The following is a 24,105-nucleotide window of genomic DNA, read 5'->3' on the forward strand; positions in this document are numbered from 1 at the left end:
AGAGTGGATATATGTATAAATATATTTATATACGTTTGGTGCGGCCGATCGCAACCAAATTACAAGGTGCACATCTACATGTTATAGCAGCCCTATATACAAAATTTCAACTTCTGAGGCTACTCGTTTTTGAGTTATGCGAGATACGTACATACGTTCGTACAGACGCCACGAAAAATTCTCTTCAGAATTAATTTTAAAGCAGTTTTATAATTTTTTTGGAGGAAACGAGTCTTTTATTCTGTCCTTACGTACAGATATCACGCAAAAACATCGTTAAATTGCATTCGATAGCAGTCAAAATGGATATTTTCGTTGAAATATGCTGCCTGAAACTTTTCGCGATTATTTTTACTTCCTACAAGGAAGCAAAAATGGCTTGCCAACAGGGTTTTAACTCCAAATTTCTGAAACCGAATTTTCTGTGACTATGGGAAATTTTGCAGACGATTGATGCTTCTTTGTCTTAGGATCACAAAGAAAGCACTAAATTTCATCTTGGGGCACAATTTATTTGAAAACGTGATGATTAATGCGCTTCATTTGGATAACCTTTCGAAACCATAATAACATATTTCACAAGATCAAAGCAAAGGATTAAGTAAGTATAAAATACTATCCGTAAACAAACAATATTTTGGAAAAGCCAGTTGAGATTTCACAGTAATAAACGCTATCAAATGTCATTTGGTAAGTTTTCTGGAATTTCTTGATAAAATTAGACCTGGAATTTAGTAGCTACACTGTGTATTTAACACTCTCAGAAAATACAGTCTTGAATGCTAAAATTTCTTCAAGTTTTTACCATCAAGAAAATTATCTCCAAATAAGCTAACAAAGTATTCTTTTTATATGATTACCAAAATACTTAATACCTGCTTTATTGTAGAGTCATTAGGTTTATTTGATGCGGAAGAAGCAATGCGCTCGTCGGGACTCGAACTTGGACCTCTCGAATACACGCCGAGTGTGCTACCGTTACACCACGAAGAGACACTGGAAGGTGGGAGAAAATACTTTATATACTCTTCCTTTTAAAGGGAGACTGGGAATAAGGAGATCCAGTTGCCAAATCTTGGTGATGACGAATTATCGTCCACCACATTTTTTAGTTCGAGCGCCACTGTAAGTATTAGGTTATTTTGAAGCAGGAGACCTAAAATATGAGCAATGCCCTCGCCGGGACACGAACCTGGACCTCTCGAATACGCGTTGAGAGCTCTACCGTTACGCTACGAAGGCACTCTGGAAGAAGGGAGAAAATATATAGTAAGTTTTGAATTGCTACGTAAAGCTTACACTAATTATAAAGTTTAAAGCATTATTTTCCAATAAATTTACTGAAAAAGATTTTTTTCGGTGTTAAATTATTTATCGCCTTCTTCTAGATAATTAAAACTGAGAAACCATACATTGGTTATGTGAGTACAGGTATTTCTATGCGAAGCGAAACGTGCCAAAAATTTAATTTTTCGTGTTCCGCGATGAAAATATATTTTTAACTAGTTAAATTATCATAAAAACAACGGCATTTAATATACCGTGACTGAAAACTCATATTTCCTTTATTATTCGATTAATTCGCTGTTTTAAAATTCAGTTTAACCGAAAAAAAAAATAATTCCATTTCCTACCGGATCCATTATATTGACGTAGTCGAAAATGACCTTCCTCTTACATAAGCCATTCCATTTTCTACTGATCTTTGCATTCAGTTCACTTCCAAAATTGAATCAGCTAAACCTTTCCCCGACATAACGTGCTGATAATACAGAATAAATCTCGTTTTATTTACCTGTTTGGAATATTATTTTGCCTATTTACGCTCGTGTCACATATATAAGATTAGGTTTCAATATATAGAGCAGTTGTGATATCCTTACGTCATTTTGTTCGGTTAACTGCACATTTTGTCTCTTTACAAAATAAAACAGGTCTGGCTACTCGCCTATTTGACTTTTATACCATAACAGTTCTAACTCAAGCTTCATTGCATCATATTTTTCATTCTACTAAAGCTTTTCACGGCTAAAATTTAAATTAAATATTCTTTGGTTATTAAAAGCGCAATTAAAAGTTAACTTTAAATAAATTTCAAGAATTTCAAACTCTTCAAATATCGTTCTACGATTAATATTGAGGAATTAACGTATTTGATATTCATATCGCCTTCAGCAATTAACAATAAAATTCGCGCAAATCTTTTTAAGGGTTCTGAAAATCCTATAGCCTTTCAACAGGTTTGATATAACTAACATGCTATTTTATTACCTTACTAGCAGCTTCCCTGCCAGCCTTCGTCTGGCTTTTAAATATACCAGAAAAATGGCTGAAGGGAACACCCAACTTTAAATTTAAAAACTGCGTAGAATTTTACTCTGCAGAACAACTTTCTCAAAAAATCTGATGTGTACACCACATGACTTCCTTGTATGGAATATTAAATTATATGCAATTTTTTCTTAAATTTCATTTAAATTGATTGGATTGAATTAAATCTACTTCGTCGACAGCCCATTAACCACAATAGAATAAATGCACTCTTTAAAATTCATTATATTTGTTTACTATAACGACACTCTGAATGCACATAATTTATATCATTTGAAGAATTATCTTATTATCGTTGCCACATGTTCTATTCAAATACTATAATAAAGCTAGAACGATGTATGACAGAAATTAAGCAAATAAAACAGAAAAGAAACAGTTTTTCACAGACTATTTAGTATTTCTCATTCAATTAATTCAATTCTCACTTCGCGAGAAGGCAAAAATACATAAAAACTCAAAATATCTATATTAAAAATTACGAAGTAAATCTCAAACACTTATTTCCTCGAAAAAATTGCAGAAAGAATTAAGCATGATTTAATTGGCAATAATAAATGAATGCGTTATCTTTGTTGTTGCGAAGCTAAGTTTCTCTAGATTGGAAACAAATCCACTAGTCTCCTGTTTCAAATGGCCCACCAGCGTCCGAGTGGTAAAGTTGCTGAACACTGAAAGTTCGGTCCGAGGTTCGAATCCAGCGAACGGGCTGGCTGCATGGGCGTTTTCGTGGTTTTTCACCACCACATGTTTCAAATGTAAATGTTATGTCGCGAATTTCAATTATTAATATGTGTTTTAAGTTATTATTATTCTAATATTTTTATTTGTATTCATGTGTATTTTAATCTGGAAAAAAGTATTCTTAATCTCTTAAGGTTTTATTTAACTCGTTATTCTTGAGTAGGAATTGTAACAAAGGCGAGAGACGGTTGCAAGGAAACACATCTGGTTTATTGGTTATAGCCTTTTTACTAACAATGGAGGCAGTAAGGTGTTGTGTGTCGCCCTTTTAACTCATGGCGTGTGAAACGGAAATCGTCTTCCTGCCGCTTTGTTAAAGTTGCAGTTTTGTTTACTTCAAGACAGTGGGGGGTTTACTAAGTTTAGGTAATTGGATTCTCGTAAAGCTTAGTTTCGCTTGTTAGTTGGGGGGTCCATTTTTTTTCTCACGTTATGTGTACAGATGTTTTTCGGACTGCATTGTCAGATTTTCTGGTGTTTGATTCGTCATGGGTGTGTCATTTTCTCAATTTAGATAACGTAAAATTCCGGGATTGGTAAGATTTAATTTGATGATTTTTTGAAAGCCTATGAACTCACAGAGGCGGAGAAACCGAGATTTCCTGGGTGCTTGCACCAGGCTAGAGATTATTCTGATTCTGATTTTTCAAGAAGAGTAAGAGGAGAAAAAGTGGGGGCTTGACCCTTCGGGTCTTGCTCTCGCGAGCCGCGTGAACAAGCGGGCAGCGGGTATGATTTTCTCTAGGCGTTTAGCTGGCGAGAAACTGCGTTGGCATAAGGCGTAGAGCTCAGCAGGAAAATTTCGATTCTCTTGTTCCAAGAATTGTACTGCAGATTCTCTTGGTGATCCTGATAGCTTGATGCGGTATTCTTGTTTTTACCGCCTTTGACTTCCTAATCAGATTTTGTTCCAAGGTGCTCTACGTTTTTTCGTGCGTTTCGAGGCTTACAGAACGAAAGAGACTCGTGTAGGATTCGTCTAAGGTGTGCGATGCTGTTTATTCTGCCTGTGTCAGCTGCGTCGATTTTTTCATCCTTCCGTGCTCTGGAATTTATTTATTGTAAGGACAGCTTCAGTGGTGTTTCAACCAAATCATCTTTAAAATTCGCAAAGAATGTCTATCTCCATTAACGAGGGTTTTGTGAATAAAGGACAGCAGGAATAATGTGGCGCTCAAGTAAACTTTGGACGCTGAACGATCTGTAGAGCAGTCAAATCGCCTTATTAATCAGTATACGAAGGTATTCCCGATTATTTGAAAGTTTGCGGTATGGACTTCACCCCGTGAGTGATTTTTTTTTTATTTTGTTTTACTCTAATAATTATCTTAATACTCAAGCAAGAGTCGTCATTTTAATGTTTGTTGAAATTTGAGCAATTACTTAAATTAATTAATCAATGTGGAAATTATCAGTGTTCTTAAAGTGAATTACCATGATAAATACTTAACGTTAGAAGATGAAATGGGAGAAATACTAGCGTTACACTTATGATACAGTAGAATTTGATAATGTTAATCGTAATTAATGTAAGCTGTAATTTGGTGTAGTATTATGTGTTATTTTGCTTAGAAAAATATGTGGTAGGATTACTGCTCAGTTATCCATTATTTAATTATATAAAATAGTCAAGAATTTAATAAATGTGTGTTTAAAATTTAATTGCCTTTGTGTATTTATGTTGTGTATAATTTACTGTGGTCTGTCATGTCCCTCAATTTGTTTGAGCCGGGAGGCTTTTAAGAAACATGGAGTTTAATTGAATTTGGGGTTATTGATTTTTTTTCCTTTTGCATAAGTTACTCTCAACGCAAACCTAAAAGTTAAATTGTACTACCACTATACGATTGATTGATTTGATATACGAATGTTTATAAGAATGTCGATATGATATAAGATTGTTTATTTGATTGATCTTTTGATATATTATGAATAAGAATTGTTTTGAATTATTTGATTTTTGAGTGTTTTGTCCGGCACCACAGTCAGTTAAGTTAAAGTTATAAAGGAATAAGGTATTAAAACACCAACATAATGTTCAGATATTTAACATAAACATCAATGGCCGCCATTAAAAACAGGCTTAGCGGCAATTAAACAACTTCAAAATTGCTGATAATTCTAAAAATATTGCACACAGATTTACTAAAGGCATAAAATCCTTAACCGGAAGATAAAAACAACATAATTCAATCATTTATATAGCAAATAATATACAATTTACAAACATATACGAAAAAAGAAGAGATCACTGAGCCGGGTAACAGAGTGGATATATATATATATAAATATTTGTATACATTTGGTGCGGCCGATTGCAACCAAAATACGAGGTGCACATCTACATGTTATAGTAGTCCTATATACAAAATTTCAACGTTCTGAGGCTACTCGTTTTTGAGTTATGCGAGATAAGACATACGTTCGATAGAGACGCCACGAAAAATTCTCTTCAGAATTAATTTTAAAGCAGTTTTATAACTTTTTTGAAGGAAAAAAGTATTTTATTCTGTCCTTACGTACAGATATCACGCAAAAACATCGTTAAATTGCATTCGATAGCGGTCAAAATGGATATTTTCGTTGAAATATGCTGCCTGAAACTTTTCGCGATTACAATACTTCCTTTCTACTTCGTACAAGGAAGTAAAAAATCAATAAAAATGTATTATATATGTAAAAAAAGACAAAGAAACATGCCAATCTCTTAAAAGCAGTGACATAAGAAATACGATTAAAAATTGTTGCCAAACCCATATTTCTAAAAGAATGAAACTATTCAAAATGATGCGATTTCATCAAAAATCTATCAACACCAATAAGACAGGAAAATTGTTGCCAAAATCACATTTTTAAAGATGTGAGATGTGAGAAGTGTACTCGGAAGCTTCATTTAAAATTTTTTAAAAAAAATACAAAATATTATCATTTTTCTAAAATTCGTTTTGTAAAAGGAGTCGCAATGATGAAAGTTTAACGTGTACAAAAATCAAAGAAAAATAAACTGTACATTTTTAAAAATAAACGTTTTTAGAAAAAATCCCGCTGAAAAGGTGTTAAGCTCACTTTGTTAAATAAATTCGTATTTAATCGATTTATTGAAACACGAAATTTATTTTAAGTTCGTAAAATAGCTAAGTGCCTACGTTTCATGACCATGTGAAAATGGAGTGTGTACAGTAAAATCTCGCTTTCTTATAGCCCATCATGTTCCAAAATGAGGCGATTTTGTCACAAAACATAAAATAAAAAAAAAAAAAAAAAAAAAAAATCGAGTTCGAATTTCGAAAAAATCGCTTCGAGGTGCACTGGCTCTTGTCTAGATTTCGTAGTCGTGGGTCTATTAGCTTACGCGCAGCGCGAACGAAAGACACACACCTTAGGATGCCTGCGCAGTGTAGTGGTCTGCACGTCGGGCGCGTATTCCAGAGGTCCGTGATTCGAGTCCTGGCGAAGGTGTTGTTCATTTTTCATCTCTCCTGCTTTCCAAAAATACCTAATGTCTCTACAACATAAATGAAAGGACTTTTACTAATGCTAAAACAAGGGTGGAGCCATGATAAAATTACTTTAGGGAGAATTTCATAGCTTCAAGGGAAAAACGGGGTCAGCCCTTTTGTTTATCTGTTAAGTATAAAGTTTTAGTACAGAAATGTAAAAAACTACTTTCATTCAAACTTTGGTATTTATCAACATTTTCTACACTTTTTCTTGTTCAATTTACAAAAAAAATTAAAAAATGATCTAAATTTAAATAAATGTATTTGTATTTTTAAAGTTCTGGAAAAGAGGAAGGGATGATCTTCTAGCGATGGTGAAAGGGGTACATCGAGCAAGAAAGGTTGAGAAACATTTCTGGTAGATGAACAATCACCCGAATTTTCTTTCCAAGTTAACATATTTATAATCATAGAATCATTAAACATTTTCAAACTCACTTTCAATAACTTTCACCTCGTACCCAACACGCAAATATTCAGAGCACTAACTTTGAATAATTAAGTTATTATTCTAAAATTTAATACAAGGCGCATCAGTGGCTGTTCGGGTAAAATCGGTGAACACTGGTAATTCTTCGACTTAGGTTTCTTTCTCTGCCTTTAAATCTTCCTTTAAAAGTTTGTAATGTCCCACTAATACAAGTCAACTTCTGTTACAAAGTCTTCCTCAGGGTCCTCTCTTTCTAGATCAAATAGCAGTCGAGTTCTTATGTAACGTAATATAATAAACGTAATGTTAAGTAACTGAACAACTTTTAACACACAGGGGATGGATAGTTGAGAAGAAAACAAGTATTAAGCCGTTAAAGGTTATAACAGTGATTGATATTCTTTAAAGTGACTAATATTGCTTTTTTATAGACAAGAAAAGAAGACTTCGATCATTATTTATCGCAAGGAATATTTTTATAACAATCAAATTGATAGAAGCACTCGAAAGCTACTAAATGCTCATTACCCAGGTCAAGTTAATGTTTTTTTAATCAGTGAACTGTAAAAATACATAGCTATAGGTACATTAAATCAAAGTAAGAATAGCAAGACAGATTCATAGAATAACTTAATAAACGCAAATGTATTTAATATCTCATCATTTCAAAATGAAATGTCGTCCATTCTAAATAATCATTTAATCGTTTCAAAGTGCTTGAACAGTACAAACATCGATAGCTGCTAAAATCTGCGTCACCGATCAAGCTTGTGTAACCGTCAGAAGTTATCAATAACCCGATACTAACCAACCGTAATTAACTTATTCAGTTACTCAACAGTCGACCGAAATTCGAAACTAATGTAAACACAGGGACGCGAATAGTTTTGGAGTTGGCGGACTAGTCAATCGAACGAAATTTGTCCCTCAGACATTGCATAAGGGACCGTTCGATACCGATGCAACCTCCAGATTATGAATGTTTGCTCGATGAAGAGAGGTTCTATTGCGATATTTAATCCGCATAGATTCCGCATTTTCGAATTTAAAATACGTAGAAGGAAGAAACTGTCATAAATAAAACTTTGCTTTGGATTTCTTTAAGAAGAATGAATAAAATTAATAAATAATTTAACTTAAGTTACGCGTTCCGTCATATCTGAATTCAGGTTCTACACGGACAGATCCTAGATCTCCATTTTAGGCAAAAGGTCTGGAAATCGTCAAAAAGCCCCCAAAAGAGAGTTTTCATCGCGTACTTATGACCCGCTCACAATAGGACCCTATCCATAGCAGCGAAGTTTCTTTAGTTCAAAGGGGCTTTGTCCCTGAAGGACTATTGTTTTCATTTTGCGTTGAAGCACTATAAATGGCGAATCACTTTTCAAACTGTTGCCACCAAATGTTAGAGTCCTGCATTATATTTAAAGAAATTAAATAATGAAAAATCTGCATAAATTTATGTCTACTTCTCGCATTGTAATAACACAACGGTACATAGATCCATCGAATTTTGAATGACGTAATCCTCCTACGAATATGGGCATGTGGAAGATCAAATTTGAAATTTGGAATTTGTTTTATTATCGATTTCATATTTTGTAAAACTTTAACGAATTCTTGATTAACAAACTCAAGGATTTCAATGCGAGCAATGGCAACACTCTACGGGGGGAAAAAGAAACCTTTTTATCTCCAGCGCGCGGAAATGTGTATCGGAAATTCTAATAGGCTCATTTTAAAATTATTTTGCGACATTGCTATTGAACTGAATTTTATAATTTAAGTGCAAAGCACATGATATTTTATAAATAAAGGTAACACACAAAACGTTAAAAAACGCCTCTTTGGACGCAATTTAAATTCTGAAACCTTTCATATTTTTTTTTTTTTCTTTAATTTGAACTCTCTTTTAGCTTCTGTCGCTGAACTGGAAACCCAGAGTCACTCCTAGGCGCAAGGAGACCACGAAGGTCGGGGAAGCCTGTTGACGAAGAGCAATTTTGGGCGTTACGATAGCCCACTCGGATGGCCGAAGCCACAACCGTCCGAAACAGCACTGGCTGCCCTTTTCGGCATAAGATTCGGGTTCGTGTTATTTAGAGCCGATACTGTCATAGTAAAATAGTAAGTTAGTGTACACAACCCAACGGGTAGCCAGGAGAGAAACGAAACCTTCCGTATAGCCGGCCAATTATCGGAGCACTGGGATGTGAGTTGCTGTTATGTTTAACATCAGATGTAACCAGACGCAAATTCTCTGCTGTTAATGTATTTTGGCAAGAGTACGACATAATACCTCATTATGGCTCTCTTATGTACCTGAAACGCATAGCCAAGGAGATGCATAAATAAAATCATACCCATTCCTAGCAATGGTCTTAAGCTAGTAATTTTTTAACAGCAGATTTCAGAAAATATTATCCCAAAGCCAACAGTTAAATTCTTACGCATTGAAGATCCAAACTAATCGCATACTAAGATATTACTACACCTCTTGATAATTAAACTTATGGTATATATAGCTTGTATTTGAGCCTCTTAGATTCTATAAAATAAAGCAATTTACAAAATAATCATTCGCCTAATAGTTATTATACAAAAGAAAAAATATATACTGGTTAGAATGGTTTTCAGGAGCCCAGGTAGTAAATAATAATAATAGAGATGAAGAACTGCGTTTATTGCTTTTAAATTGCTTACTGTGTCAATAAAAAAAAACATTAAATTTGATACAAAAATTAATAATATCTTGCATTTTACGAAACAGCAGCACACTGGTGGGTGAAAATAAAATTATATTATTTTGGATAGTGGTAACAAATTTCTGTTAAACCGCAAGATTTGTCGATTAAATTTGAAAAATCAAATCTTACACTTTGCAGAATGACAACATATATTTTTAAATAGTATGTTTGTTAATCAAAAATTCATTAAATTCGAAGAAGACATAAATAAATTTTAAAAAAAATTCAAAATTCGAGCTTCTGTATGAATACAAGACTATGTGTGTTTAAATTTTGGTGATTCTACATGACGAAGCCATACCGTAACTCAAATTTCGAAACCTCACAAGGGATAACAAGCTACAGCTCTTCTTATTACACTCATGTCCATAAATGAAGGATAATTCGGAGTCACGCGGAAATCGAACTCTAAAATAAATATATCACCTGTAAAATTACTACACACATCTTCAAGAATCATATGCAAATTTCAGGAAGTAACCAGATGACACCGATGGTACGCCACAATGACGAGAGTGTAAGAGAGTAATATATAAGGAATACAGGCAAAGAAGCAAATTTTTTCGCAGGCGCTTTATAAGCATTTCAGTGCAATAACCGAATAGTTATGACACAAAGGACGCATTTGGATGACTTTTTACGTGGTAGAATTATCGGCCGCCTGGAATGTGGGCGTACCCAACTGGAAGTATCAGACGAACTTGGAATTGCCCAGAGTGTCATCTCCAGGCTTTGGCAACGATTCCAAGATGATGGTAATGTGAGTAGACGTTACAGCACAGGTCGCCCCAGAGTTACAACGCCGAATGAGGGCCGATATTTGGCAGTTACTGCCAAAAGAAACAGGCGGAGCACAGCCTCGGACCTCTCTCGTCAGCTCTCTTCAGCCACTGGTACGACAATTTCAAGGCAGACCCTGTACAGACGCTTAGGGCAGATTGGTCTATATGCTCGTAGATCTGTCAGATGCGTTCCACTTACTGCAACTCACTGTCGCCTGCGGTTAGCCTGGAGTAGAGAGCATGCATTGTGGACACCGCAACAGTGGGCTTGTGTGATGTTTTCCGACGAGTCCAGGTTTAGCTTGCAGTCTGATTCTCGCCGGACTTTCATATGGAGAGCTCCAGGTAAAACTCCAAGAAACATCATTGAACGACACCGTTACGGTGGTGCAGGAGTGCTCGTTTTGGGTGGAATTATTCTGGGTTCCAGAACTGACCTGCATGTTCAAATTGGAACCATGACAAGCCAAATCTATCCGGATGTCATTCTGGAACAACATGTATGTTTGTTTCGGGGCGCCATGAGCGCACAATTTGTGTTTATGGATGACAACGCCCGCCCTCACAGTGCAAACATCGTAAGCGAATGCCTTCAATCGGAGGATATCACCCGTATGGACTGGCCAGCATTCTCACCGGACTTGAATCCAGTAGAGCAGGTGTGGGACATACTTGGTCGACGAGTTGCAGCCCGTCAACCTCCTCCTACATGTCTACCGGAACTTCGGAGAGCATTTCTTTCCGAGTGGTGTAATATCCCCCAAGATCAGATCGATAATTTGATACTCAGCATGCCTAGGCGTTGTACGGACTGTATTGCATCGCTGGGAGACATACAATGTATTAACAATCATACCAACCATGTAATATTGGTTTTTTGTAAATAGGTGTTTTTTGTAATTTGCTCCAGGGAGAAAAAATCGCTAATTTTTTTTAATAATATCAAACATATAGCATATTTTTTTGCTCTTTACCTTTTGTTTAATAAATAAGCTTTACAAATAAGTCAAATTTGTTTTGCTTCTAACTCTTCCTTTGCCTGATTTTGCATTATCCTTAATTTATGGACATGAGTGTAGATAACTCAGAAGTTACGATCCTCTGGTGGAACAGTCACACAAGCTCCCTTAACCTCCTACTAGCCTTCTTAATGAAAGTTATTTTCATATTCCTTTATCTTCCAGAGGTGCTATACCCGATTATCTTTTCGTTTATGATCATCTGGAATAAGATAACAACGGATTTCAAAAAGAAGCCGAAAACGATCGGTTGTCGGATATAAGTAATGATTTCCGAAGAAGCATTAATTTCTATTTAGAATAGCGTAAGCTTAACTGCAGTAATTTAAAAGGTTTACTATTAAAGTAACCTAATATTAAATGATATATAGTACACAGAAGCATTCCAATATGAAATTCATTTTAAATTAAATAATATTCCCATCAATGCGAGGTTATTTGACATGTATATTAAATATTGTTTTAATCAACATCCACTGGCATTTCTCATCACAATAACCTTTATACGAGTATTTTGACAGTTCAGATTAATAACCTGAGAAAGAGGCCATGTATGAATGTGCTCAGTTTAAAATACAAGGATTAGAGCCTCTTTCTAAATAGCATTTTATATGGTACTGGAATACTCCATTTATTTACGGGTGTTGTGTAATTTGAAGGAAAAGGCTAGAGGGCGCTATTGCTCGGATAGTTGAAAAAGAATAAAGTTTGTTCATGTTGAAGGCGGCGACCTAAGAATACGCTCTGTGTATAGTAATTAAAATATTGTTAAAAATGTAAAAGTGTTAAGATTAATGAACTCACTGAACCACCATTATCTGACTTAGAAATGCACAAAATTATTAGATGGTGCATCGGCGTAAATTAAGGCTTTGTGAAGATTTTAGGTGTTCGATCTAAGTGTTTCGATTTCAATGGATATTTCATATTCAAGGGACAATGGAATTCCAAATAAAGGTAGGGAAATCTTAAATTAATTATTTACTGATTATTTGTAGTAAATTAGTAAGTATTTATTATTGCTGTCTTGGGTGTATTTAAATTAAATAAAATGGAAGATAAGTTAGATAGATTGAAACGTAAACGTTCCACATTGAGATCGTCTGTTACTAGGTTAATTAAAGTGGTTGAAGATAAATTAAAGTTGAAGGGGAGGAAAATTCGATTAAAGAATTACGGGAATTGTTTGAATTATTAACCGAAAAGAAAAATAATTTGAGAACGCTTGATGATGAAATACAAGAGTTAATTGATGTTAACTTAATTGAAGAAGATTGTAGTATAAGCGAAGAATACAATGACAAATGTATAATTGCTGGTAGTCAAATTAAGCAGTTTCTAGGTGCGGTTACCGCAGTACCGCCAGCGAGGAATCCCCAAAGTTCTGATTTAAACCAGTCTAGTGGTAATGGAATTTTACATGTAAGTTCCAGTTCTAGTGGGAATAGTACGCTGAAATTACCAAAATTAATGATTGATAAATTTTGGGGAGACCACAAACAATGGAATGAATTTTGGAATAGTTTCGAAAATTCGATACATAAAAACGAAACGCTTTCAAAAATACAAAAATTTGCATACTTAAAAACATTCTTAACGGGACAAGCTTTGAATGTTGTTTCAGGCTTTGAATTAACAGAAAGTAATTATGATAGTTAGATTGGATTGGATTATTCAGTTATGGCAAAGCACACGAGGGCTATCTGCCCAAAGGGAGGGATGCCTTTCGTGGAGGACTTTCTAAGGGAAACTGGCTCGTATACACGTTACACATGGGGAAAACCACGAAAACGCCCATGCAGCCAGCCCGTTCGCGGGATTCGAACCTCAGACCGAACTACCAGTGTTCAGCGTCTTTACCGCTCGGCCGCTGGTGGGCATTATGATAGTTGTGTAGCATCACTAAAGGACAGATATGGTCGAAAAGACCTGATCATTAAATTCATTCATGAATAAAATTCTCAATTTAGAAGCCGTTAAAAATTCTGCTAACGTAAAGGCTTTACGTAAATTATATGACGAATTAGAAGTTTCGATTCGTAATTTGGAAACTTTAGAAGTAACCTCTGGCTCATATGGACATTTACTAATTCCAATATTATTAAAATTAATTCCGGACGATTTAGTTTTGGAATTTAATCGGCAAAGAGGATCGAAAGATAAAGTTGAAGTTTTGGAATTAACACAATTTATTAAAACAGAAATAGAATGCAGAGAATTTTCAAATCTAGTATTAAATGAAAGGAAAAATCCTGTGCCTCCGCGAGTCGATCAATCGATCAATCAAAATATGAAACTAGAAAATATGTAAAAAATACACCCACGGCTGCATTTCATACTGCAGGTTAACCGAAAATGCATCATTTGTGATAATTTGCACGAGTCATTTAAATGCGATGTGAATGTTTCTGATAAATTAAAGAAACTAAAATCCGAAAACCGCTGCTATTCTTGTTTTAAAAAATTTCATACATCAAAAAAGTGTAGAAATAAAACTAAATGTAATAAATATGGCGGTATGTATCACAATGAATCAATTTGTACTAATAAATCCCTTGTAAACAAAAAGTCGGAACAAGGTTATTCCGAAAATGAAACTGAACCTCTGACTTTGGAATTCTAAGGAAAGATATAAAGTTCAAAACTTAAAATTGATTGCTTCTGTTTCTCAAGGTGATAATAATAATGACTGTAATGCCAGGGAAATATTATTACAAACTTGTACAGTTTATGCTTGTTCTAAGTATAAATCAAAATTAACTAGATTAATTCTTGATCAAGGCAGTCACAGATCCTTTATAACGAAAAAATTGGCTGACTATTTAAAACTTACTCCAATCCGTTATGAAAGACTTTCTGTTTATTCATTTGGTGCGACCAAGGCAATGAATCATTCCTATCCGGTCGTTGAAATCGAAATTCAGAATTGGAAACAAAATAATAAAATAAAAATTGAATGTTTGATCTCGGATGTTATTTCGTCGGCGCCCATCAGTGTGCCTAGTAAACAAATTGCAGACTTCATGGAGCATCTGGGGTTGCAAAATGCCGAATGCTCAAGAAAAATTAACATAGATGTTGAGATATTAATTGGCGGGGATGAATTCTGGAATGTAGTTTATTCAGAAAGAATTAAAATATCTGAAGGGTTGAACGCAGTCAGTTCTGTGTTTGGTTGGGTTGCTGCAGGAATCGAGAAAAATAAAACAAAACTTGTTCTGAAAATTTAGCGGTAATGACAAACACTGTTGTGTTGAAAGATTTAAGAGGTTTTTGGGAATTAGAGCATATGGGAATAAATGATTCTGATGATTATTCCGATATTGACTGCGAAATAATAGACCAGTGTGAAAGAAATTTGCACTTTAAAAACGGAAGATAGGCAAATTTAATCTGGAAATACAGTCCGAATAATCTAGGAAATAATTTTAAGGTAGCTAAGAAACGATTCGCAAACCTTCACAATAAAATAAGTAAAACTCCGGAGATTTTTTAGTAATATAAAAATATAATTGCGAACCAGATACTAGAAGGAATTGTAGAGGAATGCCCGGATAATGATACAAATTTAGGATATTTTATGCCGCACCGAGCAGTGATACGATCTAGTGAAACTACTAAGGTAAGAATTGTATATGATGCTAGCTCAAGGACAGAGGACACGAATTCGTTAAATGACTGCCTTGAATCGGGACTTAATCTAAATCCAAATATACTAGACATTATGTTAAATTTTCGTAAGTTTAAGATAGCGTTTTGTGGAGACGTTGAAAAAGCCTTTTTGATGATAGGAATTGCTGAAGGTGATAGACAATTTCTAAAATTTCTTTGGTTTAATGAAAATAATGACTCCTTTAAGATTATGCAGATGTGTCGCGTAGCTTTCGGTTTGACTATATCTCCTTTCATTTTGGCCGCCACTATAAAATATCACATTCGGAAATATAAAGATAAAATGCCAGACAGTTTCCAAATGTTGAATTCTTCTGTCTATGTCGACGACCTATATTTTGGAGCAGGAACGGTTGAAGATGCATATCGGTTATCTGTAGATGCGGTTAATATATTTAAGGATGCTGGGATGAATTTCAGAAAATTAAGAACTAATTCTAAAGCATTAAACGATTTATGGGTCTCAGATGGGATTAAGGAATCAGACAACAAATTAACTAGTGAATCGAATTTCTTAGGCATGATTTGGAATTCCATTGAAGACGATATAAAGTTAAATTTAAAAAATTTAATTGACTTTTATACTGGAAACGATTTTGCTACAAAAAGGAAACTTTTGCAAAGTATCGCCCAAATATACGATCCATTTGGATTTATTGCACCCTTTGTTATTCGGGCAAAAATTATTATTACAAGAAATCTGGTGTTCCGTTTCTGACTGGGATGAGGTCCTTCCTGCAGACATTAAGGACAAATTCAACATTTGGCGGGAGGAACTTAATGATTTAACTGAAATATCGATACAGCGAAATTTCTTTGATGACGATCCAATGAATATAAGCCTTCACCTATTTTCGGACGCTAGTCCTAAAGCATGTGGGGCCATCGCATATTTCAGATATTGTACGAGTGATTCTGAAATTAAAACTTCCTTTATCATGTCGAAATGCAGAGTTGCACCTTTAAGAACAATCACTCTTCCTCGTTTAGAGTTAATGGGAGCACTCGTGGCTGCTCGAATGTTTAAATATTTGAAAAAATTGTTTGGTGATTTAATTGAGGATGTTTATTTTTGGAGTGATTCCGAAATCGCCATTACTTGGATTAAAGGTTCGCAAAATAATTGGAAACCATTTATCGCCAATCGTGTTACAGAAATACAGGGCATATGCAACAAAAAATTGTGGAACCACTGCGAAGGAAAACAAAATCCTTCCGATTTACTGACTCGAGGAATTAGTCCTCAATCACTAATTAAGAATGATCTGTGGTGGCATGGGCCACACTTGTTACGTTTTTCTACTGAAAACTTTCCGAAACAAAAGAAATTACAACCAAATTCAGAATCGTTGGAGTTAAGAAAAAGTATTATTTTGACTGTACCTGTGATTAACAATGAATCCCCAATTTTGCATATAGAAAAATTCAGTTCTTTAGGAAAATTACTTCGAAAGACTGCCTATGTATTTAGATTTATTGGGAGGCTTCGGAAAAGGTCTACAGGGAATGGACCTTTAAATGCTTTTGAGAATGCTTTTAAGCTGAACATTATTGGGTAAAAATTAGGCAACGAGAATCGTATCAAGCGGAAATAATTAATCCTAAGAATCCTAAGAATAACAGCCTAAGAATACGCTCTGTATATAGTAATTAAAATATTGTTAAAATGTAAAAGTGTTAAGATTAATGGACTCACTGAACCACCATTATCTGACTTAGTAATGCACAAAATTATTAAAACGGGAATCAATGCCAATGAATATTCACGGTACAATATATTAATATTTAATTTTTATTAATGTCTACACGAATACTTACTGATTTATTTGCCTTGCAATAATCAAAGTAGAAAGAGTCATATGAAAATATGTCATCTAAATAAACAATATGCACACTGTATGACATCTTGTTGATATTTTAAATCAGGATTTCTCAAACTGTGGTATATGTACACTGCGGGGGGGGAGAGAAAGTTCTGTATCTCCCGTTCTATTGGGCCGATTGAGGAAATTCATCTTGCGTTTTTCATATCTCGAAACCGCGACTTAGGATATATATTAGATTTATATATAACATTGTTCTAATATAGGTATTTTGACACAAAATCGGACTTTTTCTGAAATAACATACTAATTTTTTCCATATTTCAATTCTACGATTCAAATTACGCCAAACTACCACGTTTTGTAAAAATCGCATGAGTAGTTTTTAAAAAATTAGCTCTAAAAATTTTAGCTCCTCAATGATGTTAATTCAGTTTGGTACATATTTATTAATCTCTCTTTTTTCTTAAACTTATTTGATTCTACCTTTCACATTTCGAAATTCAGGTTCATTCCAAATAAAATTCACCCATTTTTTTACGATTTATTTTTAAAATTTGTATTTTTAAATAATTTTTATAAATTTTTCAAAAAACTTTTGAATCTCTGAATGAAAATCTATAAAATTTTTATCATCTTAAAGTAGACATATTTGCGTTTGAAAAAACGCGTTTTGAAATTTGGCATATTTGTTTAAGGCGATAAAACATCAAATGTGGTTTAGACACTTTGTTAAAATTATTTGAAAGTAAGAATAACGTACTTTTTTCCGCTCATGCACAATGTATTAAAAAGTTAGGAACGAGGTGTCTTTTTTTTCCTGTTTCGGCATAAGGGGAGGGAAAGGGAAATTGGTTGTCATATATCAAGAAGCGCGCCAAGTGTATTCTTGGCGCAAAATAAAAAATTGCGCCAAGATAAATTTTTGAATTTCTCCGTAACTTTCACAAAAAATTTTACAAAATTTAATACCTACCCATAGTTTGAGTCGCAGAATCGAAATATGGAAAAAAATTGGTATGTTATTTCAGAAAAAGTTCGATTTCGTGTCAAAATACCTATTTTAGAACAATGCTATATATAAATCTAATATATAGCATTGTTCTCCTAAGTCGCGCTTTCGATCTCGACTCATATATATATATATATTAAATCGCGCTTTCGAGACTTTGAATTTTGTCAATCGGCCTAGTAGAACAAGAGATATGGATAAGGATATATATATATATATTTAATTCTTATTTATGTGATACAGAAATTAAAACGTTTGAAAACTCCTGCTTAGACTATTAAATCAATGAAATTAGTTAAGGTTTTTCATGTTTTAACCCAAAAATTGTCTTGGAATTTTGCAATTCGAAGTTTATAACAAACCAAATACAGGATGAAGACAGGAGAGGATCATGCCAAACATAAAATTAGGCAAAACATTAACCTTCTGTTTAGCGTATATTTTAATTAAAACTTTATCGATTTCGAAGGAATTTCTTTGCTCCTGAGGAAGAGGAACCTATATCTGTTCGCCTCGAGATCGATACTTTAAAATCTACAACAGATACAGTTGTTGTTTTGCTTAATTTTATGCATATACAAGAAAGATACCAAATAAGAGCAGATGCTTTAAAAAGGCTTATGAACGTTCTATTAAACCCGTTAAAATAAATTAAACGATATCTATACAGTAAGACCCCGCTTAACGCTGTTTTGTTTAGCGCTGTTTCGGTTTAGCGCTCTTTTATTTCAACCCGGGGATTCCACGAAATCGCTTGCAGCATACGGGGATTCCCCGAAATATTATGCAGCGATAGGTTTCAAATACATATCCGAAAGAATGTACTTGTATTTCTTGTTTGGTGCGGTATTGTACAGACATATTTTTATTATTGGAAACATTCAATTCAAGAAGCAGCGGCTAGTCTTTCTAATGATGAGCTCAAGGAATTAACTGAACAAGAAGAAAACAAAAATGTTGACAGCAGTGATTCAGAAGGAGAGCAAAAAGAATTTTCGATGGCGTTTGTAAAAAGGAGTTTGTCTACCATAACTGAAATAATGGATCAATTCATTGAAAATGATCCGAATTTTGACAGGAGCTCAAAAGTAAGGCGTGGTGTTAGAGATGCTCTATCCGTTTATGAAGAACTTTTAAGAGAACAACGCAAAAGAAAAAGGCAAACAACATTAGATGCTTTTGTCACAAAAAGGCAGAACACTGAAAACGCGGAAGGCTAACTAAATATGACTGACTTAGAATTTTATTTGTTTTTTTTTAAAGAATATTCGTTTTGTTATTTATATTTTGTTTTTATTTTTGCAAGAAATAATAATGTGGTATTAATTTGGGCTTTAAGAAATAAATGTTTGGTTTTATTTTTATTAAAAAAACATACTTTTTAAATTTAATACCTAACCAATTTCCTAGCCATCTTCCCCTAACCCCAATATTTACATGTAAAGATAGCCTCGTTTAGCGCTGTTTCGCATTACGCTCTACTTTGATGGAACGGATCCCCCGCGTTAAGCGGGGTCTTACTGTATTTTAAACATAGATATTAAATTCGGTAGATGGGCATAATTAATTGTCGCGTAGATATGAGGAACATTTCTGATCATGATATATTATGCCTTAAGAAATGAAAGACCGATAAATTTAAGATTCATAGCAATCGAACTCTTAAATGAAGAAAATTCTGCAGTTTAATTACATTCCTACTACGTAGCACTCTAGCAGAAATAATTTCCTATTAAAGGGATCGAAGAAGGTTTTAATCACTTTAATTCGTTGATTGCGTTTAAGATTAGATTAATTCAAGAACATGGAACATTTAATGAAAAACGGTCTTTTGGAAGGAAAAAAAAACTTACAACAAATACTGTAAAAAAAGTTCCCCCTAAAATTACTACTGCACTCCAGAAAATGTTACTTCAAATCACTTTTCCTTTCCTGAACTAATAGTCTTTTCCTGTGACGAAATTCTTTTGGGAAGGCAGCATCAACGCATTTTTTTATATGCAGTTCGTATTTTCAGTTTATCGTCTGCGGCGCGGTTGGTAGTCACGGTTCTTCAAAGTTTCGAATTCCATTAGCGAGAGCATTACTTCAGAGAAATGATTCTGCCTTGAGAACTTTTATTTCCGTGTGAGGGTTATTTGTTTCGTTTCAGTATAAATGAACTTCTTCAGATAGTTGTTCCAGAACTTCTGTATTTCGTTTGCATCTAACACAGAAACTTAGAAAAAATATTAGAAAAATAGATAATTTAACCTAGTGCTCATGAATTTCTTATTGTATAAATTAATTATGGAATTTTAATATTCTGTTTACTATGTAATATTTCAATAGCAGTTTAATCAATATTCACTCGAACTGACATTTTATAAAAGAAAATGGAAAATATATTTCAATTATCTATAACGCATACGTGATAGTATTTTGTTTTCGATAAAAACGAAAATATTTTTTACTTCTTCCGCAATTATATTTCACTATATACAATATAAGTATCACATAAATTGTCATAACAGCAAATCATAATTCAGCAGGGTGTAGTTTTAACCTTTTCTAGCGAAATAAACTAGTGAAAATAATTTTTGGCAATCGTCGTAATTCATCGCCCGTTTTAATACCAGTTTGATTAAAATGCAATGTAGGTAAGAATACAAAAACATTCTAGATAGATATAAATAGTTTCCAACGTCGAATTTTAGTACTTTTAAATATCAAAAATATAGCATATTTATTAATATAATTATTTTCAGTTAACATGGATATTTCATAGTTATTGTCAATTTTAACAGAGAGAAGAGAGCCTTAACCAGCCTCGAAAATAAACTAATAACATCTATATAAGTAATGAAAGTTTTAAACTATCTATGAATTATTCTTTGATTAATTGCTCTGTCTCATAATACACATAACAAATGCTTTTTGAAAGAATATATAATTGAAGGAAAGTTTACCTACTGAATCTTTGAAAGTGATTTATTTGAAAATCATTTAACTAATGCAGTAATACTACGTACGATAAGCAGTTCGTTAAAACATCAGGTCTCAAAATTTTTAACGGATTAGGAAATTAATTCTTTTGGTACTCGGGGAGGGGGCAATATTACTATCTACTTCAAAAATCCAGCGTTATTTTTTGGTCATCTTACTTCATTGCATAAGAGTTTATTTATTTTAAAACGTTCATTCATCAGTCTAAGTTTAGATCTATTTTTATATTTGTTTCACATTGTGTGGTGATAATGTATTCGATTAAATCAATCCCATAAATAAATCCCATTGTGATATTTTTTTCACCTTTTTATAAGATTGTATTTATTAGATTAAGGCATAGCACACTAGGGCTATCTGATAAAAGGCGGAATGCTTCGTAAAGAACTTCCACCAGGAAAATTACTCATATTCACATTACACATGGGGAAACTGCATATACAGGCAACCCGTTCGCCGGGATTTGAATTCTAATCGAATTGCTCAGATGTCATATCTTCTCGGCCACTAGTAGGCCTTTCAGCTTCTGTTTATCTAAGTAACAGGATATGGGGACCCACTGATGGCCGAGTGGCTAAGACCACTGAATACTGGGAGTCTGATAAAGATTCGATCCTAACATAAGCTAATAGGCTGGCTGCACAGTTGGTATTCGTGAGTCTTCCAATGTGTAATGGGAATGCAAGCCACTTTCCTTTAAAAAGTCCTTCACGAAGTCCTCCTCTTAAGCAGATAGCTCTCGCGTGCTTTGCCATGTGCAAATATCCTGAACCTTACTGGATATTAGCATCTGTAGGAATTTGCTTTTGTGGCGTTGTTTTAATGAAGAAAAATTAGCTCACACTCATGTTATATATTAGAAAAATGACAAAGCCTTAAATCCCCAGCTTTTCCAGCCAGAATCGGAAACTAAAAGCAAACATACCAGTATTCAGTAGCTTTATCTAAGCCATTAACACGTCTCTTAATATTAAAAATTTTCAGTTGCACTGAAAATCAGAATAAATGAGTGGTTTAACACTGTTAATCAAATCGCATGCATTTTCCCAAAAGTTTTGTAAAGTGAAATAGCAATATATGATATCTACAATAATATTAGCTTTTATGCAATACAATATTGTAAATCATTTCTGATGCATTCATTTAAAAAATATTCGTTGTTATTATAAGCACGCTCTAACTTTTCAAGATTTATATTTTATATTTATAAGATTATGTACTTCAGTAATAACCGGATATATATTTATTTATAGTGTGTGGCAACAAGAGAATTTCGTTCACTGCAAAACCATGTGTACATAATATAATTGTATTTATATATAAATATGTATCTTAATGAAATCTCAGTTTAGCTACAATAGTAAGCACATTGTGAGACTAAATTTAGAATGCTTCGTCTCAGGGGCCGGGCAGAAAACAATCTGCAAAATGTGGCTGTTATTAATACAGTGATAGAGACAAGGAATTCAGGACAGTATTTATAAGATCCGGAAATGAGAACCGATGTGTAAGAGAACGCCTCACGAGAGTCGCATTCTTCCAATTCGCAACAAGCAAGGTAGGCCATCTTCTCCATTTTATTGCAAATTCTTCTTCATACATACTTTTATCGAACCGTGGTCAACAAAGGCTTTCATTACATTTACGACTTTTATCACGGCTTTGGACCACTTCCTCGGTTGACCTGAGGACAAAAGCTTTCAGCGACCTCTGGCTCTCGTCTCCGAAGCACGCGACACGGTCTCCATCTGATCTTACAGCAACCTCTTCGAATTCACGCTCTGTCTCAGTCTGTCAGAGAAGGAATATACACTTCCTTTTCTTTAGTGTTTTGTACCAGCATTCCATGAAGAACGAACATACTTGACTTGCGTTAGTAAGTTTTTTTTGTTGTTCAACAGCGTAGGATATATTAAACTTACGGAAATGTGAATAATGTAGTTTCATGATTGAACATAACATTACAGAATTATAATTTAACAAATATTTTTATCTAATAGTGTATAACTACAAATAATCTCTATAATTAAAATGAAGAATCTGTATGTATGTCTGTATGCATGCTCCTCGTACTGTGGAAAACACATTGGCACCTAGAGCCACCAAATTTTGAACACATGTAGTCCTCCACGAAGCCAGAAATTTAAGTTCGAATTTTTTATTGATTTATTTTACTTTTGAGCAAACGTGATGGAATTTTGATTAGAAAACTCTTGATTTAAAGGCAAGGTATTACCACTCGTAAAAGCGTATAATATTTGTCTTTCAAATTTAATAAAAGAATTCAGCGATTAAAAAGACATGCGATGCCACTGGCCGATATAAAATATTTTTTATTTTACAAGCGTCAGTTTTTTACTATTCGGCGAAGCGTAATAATATATTTAATTTTCCTTTAAAATTTAACCTGTCTGCTACTGATAAACAAACCAAACGATTTGAAAAGCAATAACAGAGTTCTTCATCTCTATGTCAACTAATTACTCGCAGAACCAGTGAAATTACACTAATTAAAATAATTTTATATGCATAGTATAATAAGTATTTCAGGCGGCTGGCCACGTAAGCGGCTAGCCACGTATTTAAAACAGTTTTAGCAAATGGCTAAAACAGGCGGTTCAGATAAAGCAAACTAGAATGATAATAAACGTTAGCACACAGGAAGGAGTGAGTTGACATAATCTATTGTGCTAACGAGCTGCGATTATTTGCATATATTATCTCAGTCTTCTGATAGAATTTACATGTATATTATTACATTAATTCGCTCTTAGTACTTACATGTACTACCTCTGCATTAGGTACTTTTCCGATATTTTAATATATTACGCAAATTACATTGCTGGTAATCACGTACATTATGGGAGATTAAGTCTCGTCGTTAAATTTCCTTTTTGTTCTTGTTCAGAAATAAAATTTTACTCTTTGATTTTATTTTTATCGTCCAAACTAACTACTCCAAAATGCATTTCTTTAAATACAGATCTTATTTTCGTTATATCGATATTAGTTCTTATTATAATGAAGGTTCCTTATTATAATGAAGACAGCATCAATATT

General features: G+C 33.8%; 1 protein-coding gene across 1 annotated transcript in view; it reads right to left on the reverse strand.

Annotated features, from left to right (window-relative positions):
- The window catches only part of LOC118193437 (uncharacterized), a 421,049-nt gene that overhangs the window by 142,354 nt on the left and 254,590 nt on the right, over window positions 1–24,105 (reverse strand). The gene's annotated exons all lie outside the window — the stretch shown is intronic.

The sequence above is a fragment of the Stegodyphus dumicola genome, chromosome 3 (genome assembly GCF_044657685.1).
Source record: "Stegodyphus dumicola isolate Sdum_Otavi_A_Nest chromosome 3, ASM4465768v1".
Taxonomy (NCBI): Eukaryota; Metazoa; Arthropoda; class Arachnida; order Araneae; family Eresidae; genus Stegodyphus; species Stegodyphus dumicola.